The 11,716-nt window shown below is 48.8% G+C and overlaps 1 long non-coding RNA gene across 1 annotated transcript; it reads left to right on the forward strand.

Annotated features, from left to right (window-relative positions):
* The first annotated feature begins 2,982 nt into the window (after positions 1-2,982).
* On the forward strand, positions 2,983-8,496 carry LOC129676066 (uncharacterized). The gene is made up of 3 exons (XR_008720017.1): positions 2,983-3,073; positions 3,562-3,607; positions 8,357-8,496. It is a non-coding gene; the product is annotated as an uncharacterized LOC129676066 (long non-coding RNA).
* The last annotated feature ends 3,220 nt before the right edge of the window (positions 8,497-11,716 follow it).

Raw genomic sequence — 11,716 nt, forward strand, 5'->3', positions numbered from 1 at the left:
GATGGTGTCCCTGTAGGAGAAGATGGCGGGAGGTCTCCAGGATGCAGTGAGCATTGCTGTCCCAAAGGCAGGACTGTCAGGGATGCGTTTGGATGGGAGGTGGAAGTGAGGCTCCGGCTAGGCAGAGCTCCCTGGCAGTGTCCATGCATTCCAGGAGCCCACACAGCCGGAACCAGGCAGGCTCAGGCACTCTCTCTCACGGGAGCACAACTGATTCATCAAGGCCAAGTGCTGACAGCTGTATCCACTCAGTCCTCCACGGCAGGTTCCACGCTGACCCCCAGGCCACTAGCCACCCCCCCCCCCGCCACCGCCCGCCCGAGACAACACCATGTGTAGCCCCCAGCACCCAGAATGCCACAGGAAGGGCAGGTCGAGAGCCGGCTTCCAACAGTCTTTAGTCCCTCTCTCCTTCCCTGAGTCCAGAACACACACACACATGAGAAACAGAGACACATGCACACACAAGAGAGAGAGAAACAGAGACACACATAAGAAAGGGTGAGACAGCACACACACATGAAAGAGAGGCAGACAGAGACACATAAGAGAGAGACACACAAACACATACACACACAAGAGAAAGACACACACGAGAGAGAAAGACAGAGAAACAGACACACACCAGAGAGAGGAGAGAGAGTGGGGAGACTGCCACAGCAGGCCTGACTCTAGCACATTCCCAGATGGTCCTTTTAAAGATGGGAACTTCCTGTTTTGTTTTCCACCCACATTTTCTTTTTCCAGTTTGAGTCAAAGTCACAGTTTGCAGCCACGGCTGGCCTGGAACTGTCTCTGTAATCCAGGTTAGCCTGGAACTGGACGTGGTCCTCCTGCCTCAGCATCTCCAGTGCTGGGATTACAGGCATGAGCCACCATGAAACAACAACATCAAATGTTCCAGGTTACCAACTCTGTGAGGTCACTTTAAAAATGAGGGAAATGTGGAATACTTTTTATTTGGACTAAAATTAAAATTAAAAGCAGGGCTGGAAAGATGGCTCAGCAGTTCAGAGTCCTTGCTGCTCTTGCAGAGGACCTGAATTGGGTTCCCAGCAACCAAGTCTGGCAGCTAGCAATCTCCTGTAATTTCAGCTCAAAAGAATCCTACACCTCTTCTGCCCTCAGTACCTGCACTCACACGGTACACACGTACACACACACACAAATAAAATGTCTTTTTTTTTTTAAGAAGGGCATGGTAGCATACACATAATCCAAGTACTCAGCAGACAGAAACAGAAGAATCATGAGTTCAAAGCCAGCCTGAGCTTTATTGAGATCCTGTCTATTAAAAGGGGGAGGGACAATGCATTTAGGACATGCAGGCAGGAAGTTCAGAAGGTTCAAGGTCATCCTCAGCTACATAGTAGGTTCAAGGTCATCCTGGGCTAGGTAAGACTCTGTCTCAAAAATAAATAAATAAATAAATAAATAAAATAAAGGTTGTACTAGTGGGTGATAAGGTGGCTCAGCGGGGAAGAGCCTACTGTCAAGCCTGACCACCTGAGTTCTAGCCCTGGAACCCCACAAGCTGAAAAGAGAGAATTGACTCTTAAAGGTTGTCCTCTGACCTCCCCTTGAGTGCCGAGGCTGAGACCCTACCTCTGAGATAAACCAGGACTGCCAGGCAATTCATTTTATGTTTAGCCTACATGAGAGTGTCAGCTCTTGGAGCTGCAGACAGTTGTGAACTGTCATTTAGGCACTAGGAATTGAACCCAGGTCCTCTGGAAGAGCAATCAGTGCTCTTAACCACTGAACCATCTCTCCAGCCCCAGAGGGCCACTCCTTTAGTCCCAGGGTTTGGGGCAGGGGTGAGGGTGGGGTGTCTGTGAGTTCAGGAGGCTGAAGTGAAACTGTATCAAAAACAAAAAAACAACCAAAGCGACACAGAGAAACCCTGCCTTGAAAAACCAAAAAGAAAACCAAAGCAAAATAAAAACAAAAACAAGGGCCCGGAGAAGTGAGTCAGCAGTTAGGAGCGGTGGCTACTCCTCCAGATGACCCGTGTTTGGTTCCCAGCACCCACACTGTGGTTCACGACTGACTGTAATGCCAGTTCCAGGGAATTTGACGCCCTCTGCTGGCCTCCAGGGCCGCTGCATGCAGTGCCTAGGCAGACATGCAGGCAAAACACTTACACACACAAAATAAAAGAATACAAGAAACAAAACAACCTTTAATCCCAGCACTTGGGAGGCAGAGGCAGGTGGATCTCTGAGTTCCAGGCCAGCCTGGTCTACAGAGTGAGTCCAGGACAGCCAGGGCCACACAGAGAAACCCTGTCTCAAAAAAACAAAACAAAATTTAACAAGGGCTGTGACTGGAGTTCATCGGGTGGAGTGCTTGTCTACCAGGCAGGAAGCCCTGGTTCCTCACAGGCATCCCAGAGCTGGGAGCAGTGGTATGGACCTGTGATCATCACCGACAGCGATGGAGGCAGGAGGGGCTGAAGTTCAAAGTCATTTTCAGATCTGCGTTCCAGGCCAGCTTGGACTACATGACACTCTGTCAACAAACAAACACACACAAAAAAAGTAAATAAAATAGATGTTTTTAAAGGAATAGGGAGAAAAAAAAAAAAAAAAACCTAACCAAAGAAAAAGAAAACAAAAAGTGTTTCCTCTGGTAACAGACCCGTGAACAAAGCTCGATGGTCTAATTCCAGGAAATGGCTAAGAAACACAGAAAATGCTACAAAAATCTCCAGCCTCTGGTCTCCTTGACCACAGATGAAAAGCCCCTTGAAATCCCACACGGGAGACGACAGCAACCATAATACTAAACCACCACTCCGGTCCCTACCAGCTGGCTGGCCTGGGTTTCTTCACTTCTAAGCTGGGCCCACAAGCTTATATTTTATTCATGAAAGTTGAGGCCCTGGGAGCCGTGGCATAAACAGGATGTAAATATTTGCAGATGGGCGTTCAAGAAAGAGGTGATATTTGAGCAGGGGCTGTCCAAAGCTGCGATGCCTGGGGCAATGCTTACTTGGGGACAAGCTCACCTCCACCTTGGGGCGGATGTACCGGTGTTCGGAGCTCGGGTTTGGGATTCCAGTGTCCTTGAAGTGAGACCAGGAATATTCTTTAGCCCTCTTTTGAATTCTGCCCTCGTAACCCTTCATTCCCCTTCCCCCAGCTGATTTAGATTCCCATAATGGTTCTTTCTTAACAGTTTTATTTCTTTATATTTCATGTGCCTGTGTGTCTGTGTGAGGGTGTCGGAGCCTGGAGAACTGGGGTTACAGACAGTTGTTAACTACCATGTGGGTACTGGGAATTGAACCTGGGTGCTCTAGGAAGAGCAGCTAGTGCTCTTACCCGCTAGGCCATCTCTCCAGACTCTCATAAAGGTTCTCACAGCAGCCTTGTTCCTACTCTCAGTAGCTCCCCCTTCTTGTACCTAGCTGTAGGAGTGCAGAATATGGGGGCGGCAGTGGAGGGGTGGGGGGTATCTAGGAGGAGTGGGGCGGTATCTAGGCAAGGCAGTTCTACCTCCCAACACGTATGCTGACTCCTTGCCTTCTTTCTTTCTCTCTCTCTTTTCTTTTTCTAGGTCTCCTGTAGCCCAGAGTGTCCTGGAACTCACTGTCTAGGCAAAGGTGAGGCTGAAGCCCTGATCCTCCTGCCACCACATCCCAAGTGCTGGGCTCATAGGCATTGGCCACCCTGCCTCAGCTTGTGGCTGCCTCACAGCCGGACCAGGTGGGATGGCTTTATCCCGAATCCTTGCAGTTCCCCCATGGCAGCTGTGGAAATTCCAGCCACGGAGTCCCCCTGGTCCCTCTGGGGGCAGGAAGTGATGCCCACCAGATCGCTAGACCCAGATCTATGTCCTGTAGCCAGCGTCACTAGTGTGCCTCTCTGGGGTTAACTTGGCTTTTTGGAGGGTGGGGGTTGCTTCCTGAGGAAACTGGTGGCCTGGGAGGCAGAGGAGGCTCACCCATCTCCAAAAGAGTTCCACCCCACACCATATCCAAGTCACCTCGGTCTCCTCTCGAGATGTTCCCCTGTCACAACCATTCACTAGGTCCCAAGGGGGCTTTGAGCTTTCTGCACCAGCTTCCAAAAAGTAATTGCTCAACAGGGATGTCCTCCCACAGTCACTCTGCCTCGTGAGCTTTGTGTGAGAAACGGGAAATGAGCGAAGAGGGAAGTTCCTGGTCTGAGCCTCTTGGTATACAGGCCCCCATAGACGGCCCACCCCCACCACTGTACGCTAGCTGGAGGGATCCGGAAGGGCAGGTCCCATAGCCCAGACTGCTCAGGAAGCTCATTCTGTTTTCAGACAGGGTCTCACATAGCCCAGGCTGGACCCCTGATTCCCCATAAACTTAGAATGGCTTGAAACTTTGGATCCTCCCTCCGCTCCCTCCTGAATCCTGAGATCACACCCAGCTCCAACCTTGCCCAGTTTATACAGCGCCTAGGACTGAACCCAGGGTGTTGTGTGCGCTAGGCTCTGCCAACTGTGCTGTAGTTCAGCACCAGCTCGTTTCAGGCAGTATGGTTCCCTTTATCCCTCTGTGCCTTGGGTTTGTTGTTTGGCCTTGCTGTGGTTTTGAGAAAGTCTTTGTGTCAATCCTTCTGCCCCAGTCCCTGCAGTATTACTGTCAGACCTGTCTTGGGACACCTCCATTTTGAAGATGGATCTCATTTTGAGTCATGTAGGTTTAGTTTGTTAGTTAGTTTGTTTGTTTTTCAAGACAGGGTTTCTCTATGTAGCACTGGCTGTCCTCTTCTCACTTTGGAGACCAGGCTGGCCTGGAACACACAGGGATCCGCCTGACTTTCCCTCCCCAAGCGCTGCGATCAAAAGCATGTGCCACCACATCTGGCTGGGCTCATTTGGTTGTAAAGGCTTTGAAATCACTCGGTAGCAGAGGATGACCAGTAAATCCTGACCCTCTTGTCGTCAGCTCCCCTAGCGTTGAGACCACAGGCATGGAATGCTGTGGGTGGGTTTTGTGCACTGCTGAGCATGAAGGCCAGCCAGCGCTCCAAGCACTTCAGGCAACCACCCCCCACTGGGCTACATTCTCTGCATGTATCTTCCGCAGAAGAGGGAGGGGTCAAGACAGGGATTCGGCTGCGCACGGTGGCACGCACCTGCAATCCCAGTGAGTCTCCAATAGCCAGGGCCACACAGAGAAACTCTGTCTCAAACAAACAAACAAACAAACAAACAAAACAAAAAGACAGGGTTTCTCTCTGTAGCCCTGGCTGTCCTGGACTCACTCTGTAGAAGAGGCTGGCCTTGAACTCACAGAGATTCTCCTGCCTCTGCCTTCTGAGTACTGGGATTGAAATCCTCCGCCATCAACACCCTGCCCACCAATGTATCTTTAAGAAAAGCTTTCGAAGGCTTATTTGTTTGAATGTGTGTGTGTGCGAGCACGTGTGTGCGTGTGTGTGACACAGGAACTAACAGAAGAGTGTGAAAGTTGAAGAACGACTAAGTTGTCTCTTTCCTTGTGTGAGTTTTGGGGATTGAACTCAGGCTGTCATTCCCAGTGGCAAGCTCTTTTCCTGCTCAGCCCCATCATTGTTTTGGTTTTCAAAGAGGCAAAATGCCAATGCCCATAATATTACAAATAAATAGAGACAGAGAAAGAGAATGCCTCCATAAGAGCCAGCTATAGCTGGTAGTGGCAGCTGAGTTCGAGGCCAGAGTTCCAGGACAGCCAGGGCTACACAGAGAAACCCTGTCTTGGGGGGCATCTATAAGGCATTGAAATTTTATTTTTTTATTCTATGGGTCTGAATCCTTTGCCTGCGTGTATGTATGTCCACCACATGCATGCCCGGTGCCTGGGGGAGCCAGGAGAGCCAGTTCCTCTGGAACAAGAGTGAAGGGTGGCTGTGAGCCGCCATGTGGGTGCTGACGGGTCCTGGGTCCTCTGCAAAAGCAGCAAATGCTCTTAACTGCTTAAACTTCTCTCCAGCCCCTGACTTTTTTTTTTTTTTTTTTTTTTTTTTTTTTAATATCACTGGCCTAGAACTCACCAAGTAGGGAAGGCTGCCTGGCCATCTAACCTGTCTTTGCCTCTTCAGAACTGCAGTTAAAAACATGTGCCATAGCGTTTTTGGTTTTGTCTTTCTCTTTTTTCACATAGCAGATATCCTTCATATCAGATATTTACATTACAATTCATAACAGTAGCAAAATTACAGTTTTGAAGTAGCAACAAAATAATTTTATGGCTGGAGGTCACCACAGCATGAGGAGCTGTATGAAAGGGTCGCAGCATGTGGAAGGTCGCGAGCCTCCGCCTTGGAGCATCTTAAGCTTTGTCAGTATCACACATGTATACAGTGTTCCTTGGTCATATCCACCCACTCACCATCTTTCCCTGAGTCCCTCAGGCCCCACTCCCCTCTTCATACCCTTTTGCTCTTTGATACCTCACTGAGTTCAGTTAGTGGTCCCACACGTGCCTAGGTACGGCGCATCCACTAGAGCATGGGCAGCCTAACAGAGGCCATGCACAGGAAGAAGCTGACTCTGAGCTGGAGAGATGGCTCAGTCATTAAGGGTGTTTGCTGCTCTTCCAGAGGACAGAGTTCAGTTCCCAGTGGTGCCTCACCACTGCCTGTAACTCCAGCTTTAGGAGATCTCAGGCCTTTCCTGGCCCCCTGGAGCATCTGCACACACACACACACACACACACCCCAAAATAAATCGAAAAGAGAACAAAAATTGATTCTCTTGTACCCGGCTGCTATTAATTACCAATATATGAAGCATGTTGAGTCCCTCCCCATATTTCTTGGTTTTTGTTTGTTTGTTTGTTTGTTTGAGAACAGGGTCTCACTTTGTAGGCCTGATCAGCCAGTACTGACTCTGTCCAGCAGGCTATGCTCAAACTCGGAGCTCCACCTGCCTCTCCTTGGGGAGTGTGCTATGATTGAATGAACCACCATGCCCAGCCCTATCTTTTCTTTCTTTGAGACAAGTGTCATGTTGCCAAGCAAGACCTCAAACTCAATGTGCAGTGGAGGATGCATGAGTCCCTACACCCCATCCCCACACAGCAAAACCCAGGTGTGACTGTGTGTATCTGCCATCCCAGCACTCAGAATGTGGAGGCAGGAGGGTCAGGAGTTCAAGGTCAGCCTCAGCCACATACTTCTAGGCCAACTTGAGCTACATGAGAACCTACTCTTTTTTGTGTTGTTTGTTTGTTTCTTGACACAGGGTTCCTCTATTTTAGTCCTGGCTGTCCTGGAACTCACTCTGTAGAGCAGAGAAACCTGTCTTAAAAAAAAAACAAAATAAGCTGGGTGGTGGGGCCATAAGCCTTTACTCCCAGCACTTGGGAGGCAGAAGCAGGCAGATCTCTATGAGTTTGAAGCCAACCTGCTCTATTGAGTGAGTTCCAGGACAGCCAGAACTATACAGAGAAACCCTGTCTCGAAAAACCAATAATAACAATAATACAAAAATAGGTTAAAAAAAAAAAAAAAAAACGTAGGTAACTTAGTGAGTCCCTGTCCTGAAATAAAAATAAAGGGAAGGAGGTAAGGGGTGGGGCTGGGAGGCAGGAGAGAGGGCTCAGCAACCCTCTCTCTTTCAGTACTATTGCTCTTCCAGAGGACCTGCGTTTAAACGCCAGCCCCCATACGGTGGCTCACAGCCATCTGTAACTTCAATTCCAGGGGATCTGACATCCTCTTCTGGTATCGTAGGGCACTGTATGCATGTGGCACACAGACATACATGTGGGAAAAATACACTCATGAAATAAAAATAAGGAAAAACATAAATAGATCACTGGGCTAGCACAAGGCATGGGCCCAACCCAAAAGGGAAAAACAATTCTTAAACAGAAATCTTCAAATTTCCAATACCATTTTCAATGGGACAGGCAACAACTCTTGGTTAAAGGTTTGGCCATGAGCCCAGCCACGAGTGGGTAGGTTTCTGTTTTGTTCTTTGGGGATAAAACTTGGAGCTTCATAAGTGGCGGACACTGAACAGCTGAGCCATGTCCCCAGCCCCTCTCTGGGGGCTGCCAGGCAAGTGCTCTGCCCCAGAGCTAAATCCCCAGCTTTCCACCATTTATTTATTTGCCTCACATCTGTATATAAATATGTGTGTGCATGGTAGTGGCGTCACTTCTATCCTCCACCAAGTGTGTCTATGACATCAAACTCGAGTCTTCAGGGTTGGCGACAAGTGCCCTCACCTACTGAGCCATCACGGCAGTGCTCTTATTTTTTGAGACAGACCTGTTTACGCTGCCCAGGCTGGCTTTGAACTCGCCATCCCTCTGTCCCCTTGAGTCGCTGGGGCTTTGGTATGGATCACCATGCCCCTGGCTATGAATTCACTGTTTCTCCCCTTCCAGCTCAGCCCTCAGGTGGCTTGCTCCATCACAGCACCCCCGAGGAACTGCACCCAGCAGCACTAAGAAGACTGAGGCCGGAAGATCACAATTTTGAAGGCAACTTGGACTCCATAATAAGAAAGACCTATTTGCAAAAAAATAAAAAAGGCACAGAAAAAAGTCTGGGATCTGAAAGAGTAGCTAGGCTTACACGTGTACAGCCCACACCTAGCAAGCTAGGTATGAGGAGAACATTACTTCCTGTGACTTGCTTCTTGGAATGCATGCCCTCCGGCAGCACTGAGTGTGGCGCGCCTTGCCTGGGTGTGTGCACACATGCTGGGGCAGGCCAGGACTCTGCTGCCGGCGGGCTGGCTGGGAATCCTTCATATAGTAAGGCCCACACACTGAGACTGTTGGGATTAGAGAAAACATACACATGTAATCCACGTGGCTCATGGATCACAGTGTTAGTTTAGGGTGCATGAAACCCTGGCTTTCGTCTCTAGCATGACTTTAAAAAGGGCTGGGGGGCGGGGAGCGGCTGGAGAGATGGCTCGGTGGTAAGAGCACAAACAGCTTTTGCAATAGATCTTGAGTCCTATGGCCAGCACATACGTCAGCTCGCAGCCATGTGGAATCCCAGCTCCAGGAGGGCCATAGCCTTTGGCCTCCACTGGCAACTGCACTCACATGCACACACCTCACACAGACACATGCAGACACACACACACACACACACACACACACACATACAGAATTTAAAATAATAATCAAAATGAATTTTAAGAAAAAGAGAGAGCTGGAGAGATGGCTCAAGGTTAAGAATACTTGTAGCTTTTGTAGAAGACCTGAGTCCAGTTCTTAGCTCACAACTGTCTGCGACTCCAAATCCAGAGGATAGAATTTTCTCTTCTGGCATTCAAGTGCACACCCCCATCCACAGATGCACAGCCCTAATCAGACCTTATGAAAACATACTCTTAAAAGTAAACCTTAAAAGGAGCGGAGCATGTGTGCTAGACACTTGTAATTCTAGCATTTGTGAGCAAGAGGCAAGAGGATCAAAAGTTTAAGACCATCCCAAGTTACATAGTGACTCTGAGGTCAATTTAGGATTCTAGGCAAATGGTCTTCCCCTGAGCCACACCCCAGCCCCTCACTGGGGGATTCTAGGCAGGGGCTCTACCACTGAGCCACACCCCAGCCCCTCACTGGGGGACTCTAGGCAGGTGCTCTACCACTGAGCCACACCCCAGCCCCTCATTGGGGGATTCTAGGCAGGTGCTCTACCACTGAGCCACACCCCAGCCCCTCACTGGGGATTCTCAGAACCACTCCCATAGTTTCTCTGTGACTTTTTTGGAAAGATATGGAGATTTTTCCTTGTCAGTGCAGGTAGACAGATGGCTTTCAGTATTTAGTGACTATAAAGAATGAGGATATCATTTCTCTACCCATTCTAATGCTTATTTCATTTTGTCTTCCCCTCTGAACCATTTTAGTGAACATTCTAGTTCATATTCTAGTACAACATTCTAGCACATATACCTATTTACATCTGTCTGTGCAAGCATTTATTTTATTTAATGTGCATGTGTTGTATGTATACATGTCCATGTATGCATGCACCATAGCACACTACGATGGTCAGAAGATAACTTGCACGAGTCATTTCTCTCCTTCCAATCATGTGAGTGCTGAGGACTGAACTTGGGTCCACCAGGCTTGTAAACAAGCACCTTTAAGCACTGAGCCACCTTACCAACTCTCAGGCAAACATTTCTGTGAGAGGGGTCTTTAGAACCAAATTCTGAGTGAAGAAGTGCAAACTTCCAAGATGTCATTATAGACTGACAAGGTTGGGGCTGGAGAAATGGCTCAGTGGTTCAGAGCACTGGCTGCTCTTCCAGAGGACCAGGGTTTGATTCCCAGCACCCGCATGGCAGCTCACAGTCGTTTGTAACTTCCATGCTCTAATGCCTTTTTCTGGCCAACATGAACACCTAGAATTGGGAATGTACTTATATGCATGCAGGCAAAACATCCACACACACAAAATAAAAAATAGAGGGGCTGGAGAGATGGCTCCGAGGTTAAGAGCCCTGTCTGTTCTTTGAGAGGTCCTGAGTTCTCAGCAACTACATGGTGGCGCACAACCATCTACAATGAGATCTAACGCCCTCTTCTGGCACATATGCAGGCAAAACATTGTGTACACAATAAATACATCTCTTTGAAAACAACAGAAACCTCTTTTTTTAAAAAAAGAAAGGAAGCTGGATGCAGAGGCACACACCTGCAATCCCAGCACTCGGGGAGGCAGAGGCAGGCGGATCTCTGTGAGCTGGAGGCCAGCCTGGTCTACAAAGCGGCTCTAGGACAGCCAAGGCTGCACAGAGAAGCCCTGTCTTCCAACAAACAAACAAACAAACAAAAAAACAAAAAAACAAAAGAAGGAAACTGACAAGGTGTTCTCCAGAACCCATTAAGCTTTGCTGAGAAAAAAAAAATCAGTAGATAGTTAAGTCCTAGAAAACAGAAATTAAATACAAACAATCCACACACAGTAACACACTGAAAGAGATGTGTGCTGTAGGCAGGACAAGCTTGAAGCCACTGCCACTCAGCCTCAAGAGAAAACAAGAACTTAAACCAGTCCGAGGTGTCTCGATGGTAAAAGCCCTTGCCCAGGCGCATGAAGCCCTGGGTTCTATCCCCAGCGATGCGTAAATTAGGTGCAGTGATGCATGTCTCTAATCCCAGCATTCCAGAGGTAAAGGCAAGGGTTCAGACGTTCAAGGCCATAGTGGTGCATGCCTTGACTCACAGCATTCCCAGGAAGCAGAAGCAGGTAGGTCTCTGTGAGTTTGAGGCCAGCCTGCTCTGCAAAGTGAGTTCCAGGACAGCCAGCGCTACATAATCAGACCTTGTCTTGAAACAACAACAAACAAACAAACAAGAAACAAAGGAGGAGGCATTCCCCTTTCTCTCTCAGCAGTCATTTGCAGAGGGATTCATGAGACACACCTTGTCCAAGCCTGGTGTTGCTCCGCAGAGGAATCGGCCCGGCTGGGTCAGTGGGGACATGCTCACTCTGGGCAGAAAAAAAGCCAACAGCTCCATGATCCCCCTGAGTTGGACCGGAGCTCGACAGACCACCCACAGCTGAGGTCTCAAAGGTCACCCCACATCCTGGAACATGAAATCTGTCCTCTGTGCCCATGTGGGCAAGTTCTCGACTTGTTTTCTTATTAAAGAGGAAGCAAGAAGGCAAAGCATGGCCAAAGTGGTGGGGCAGCCTTCAATCTCAGCATTCTAAGGACAAGGTGGGGAGGGGGATCTCTTCAAGTTCAAGTCCAACGTGGTCTACATAGCGAG

Source organism: Psammomys obesus, unplaced genomic scaffold (assembly GCF_907164565.1).
Source record: "Psammomys obesus unplaced genomic scaffold, mPsaObe1.curated_primary_1811, whole genome shotgun sequence".
NCBI classification, from domain to species: Eukaryota; Metazoa; Chordata; class Mammalia; order Rodentia; family Muridae; genus Psammomys; species Psammomys obesus.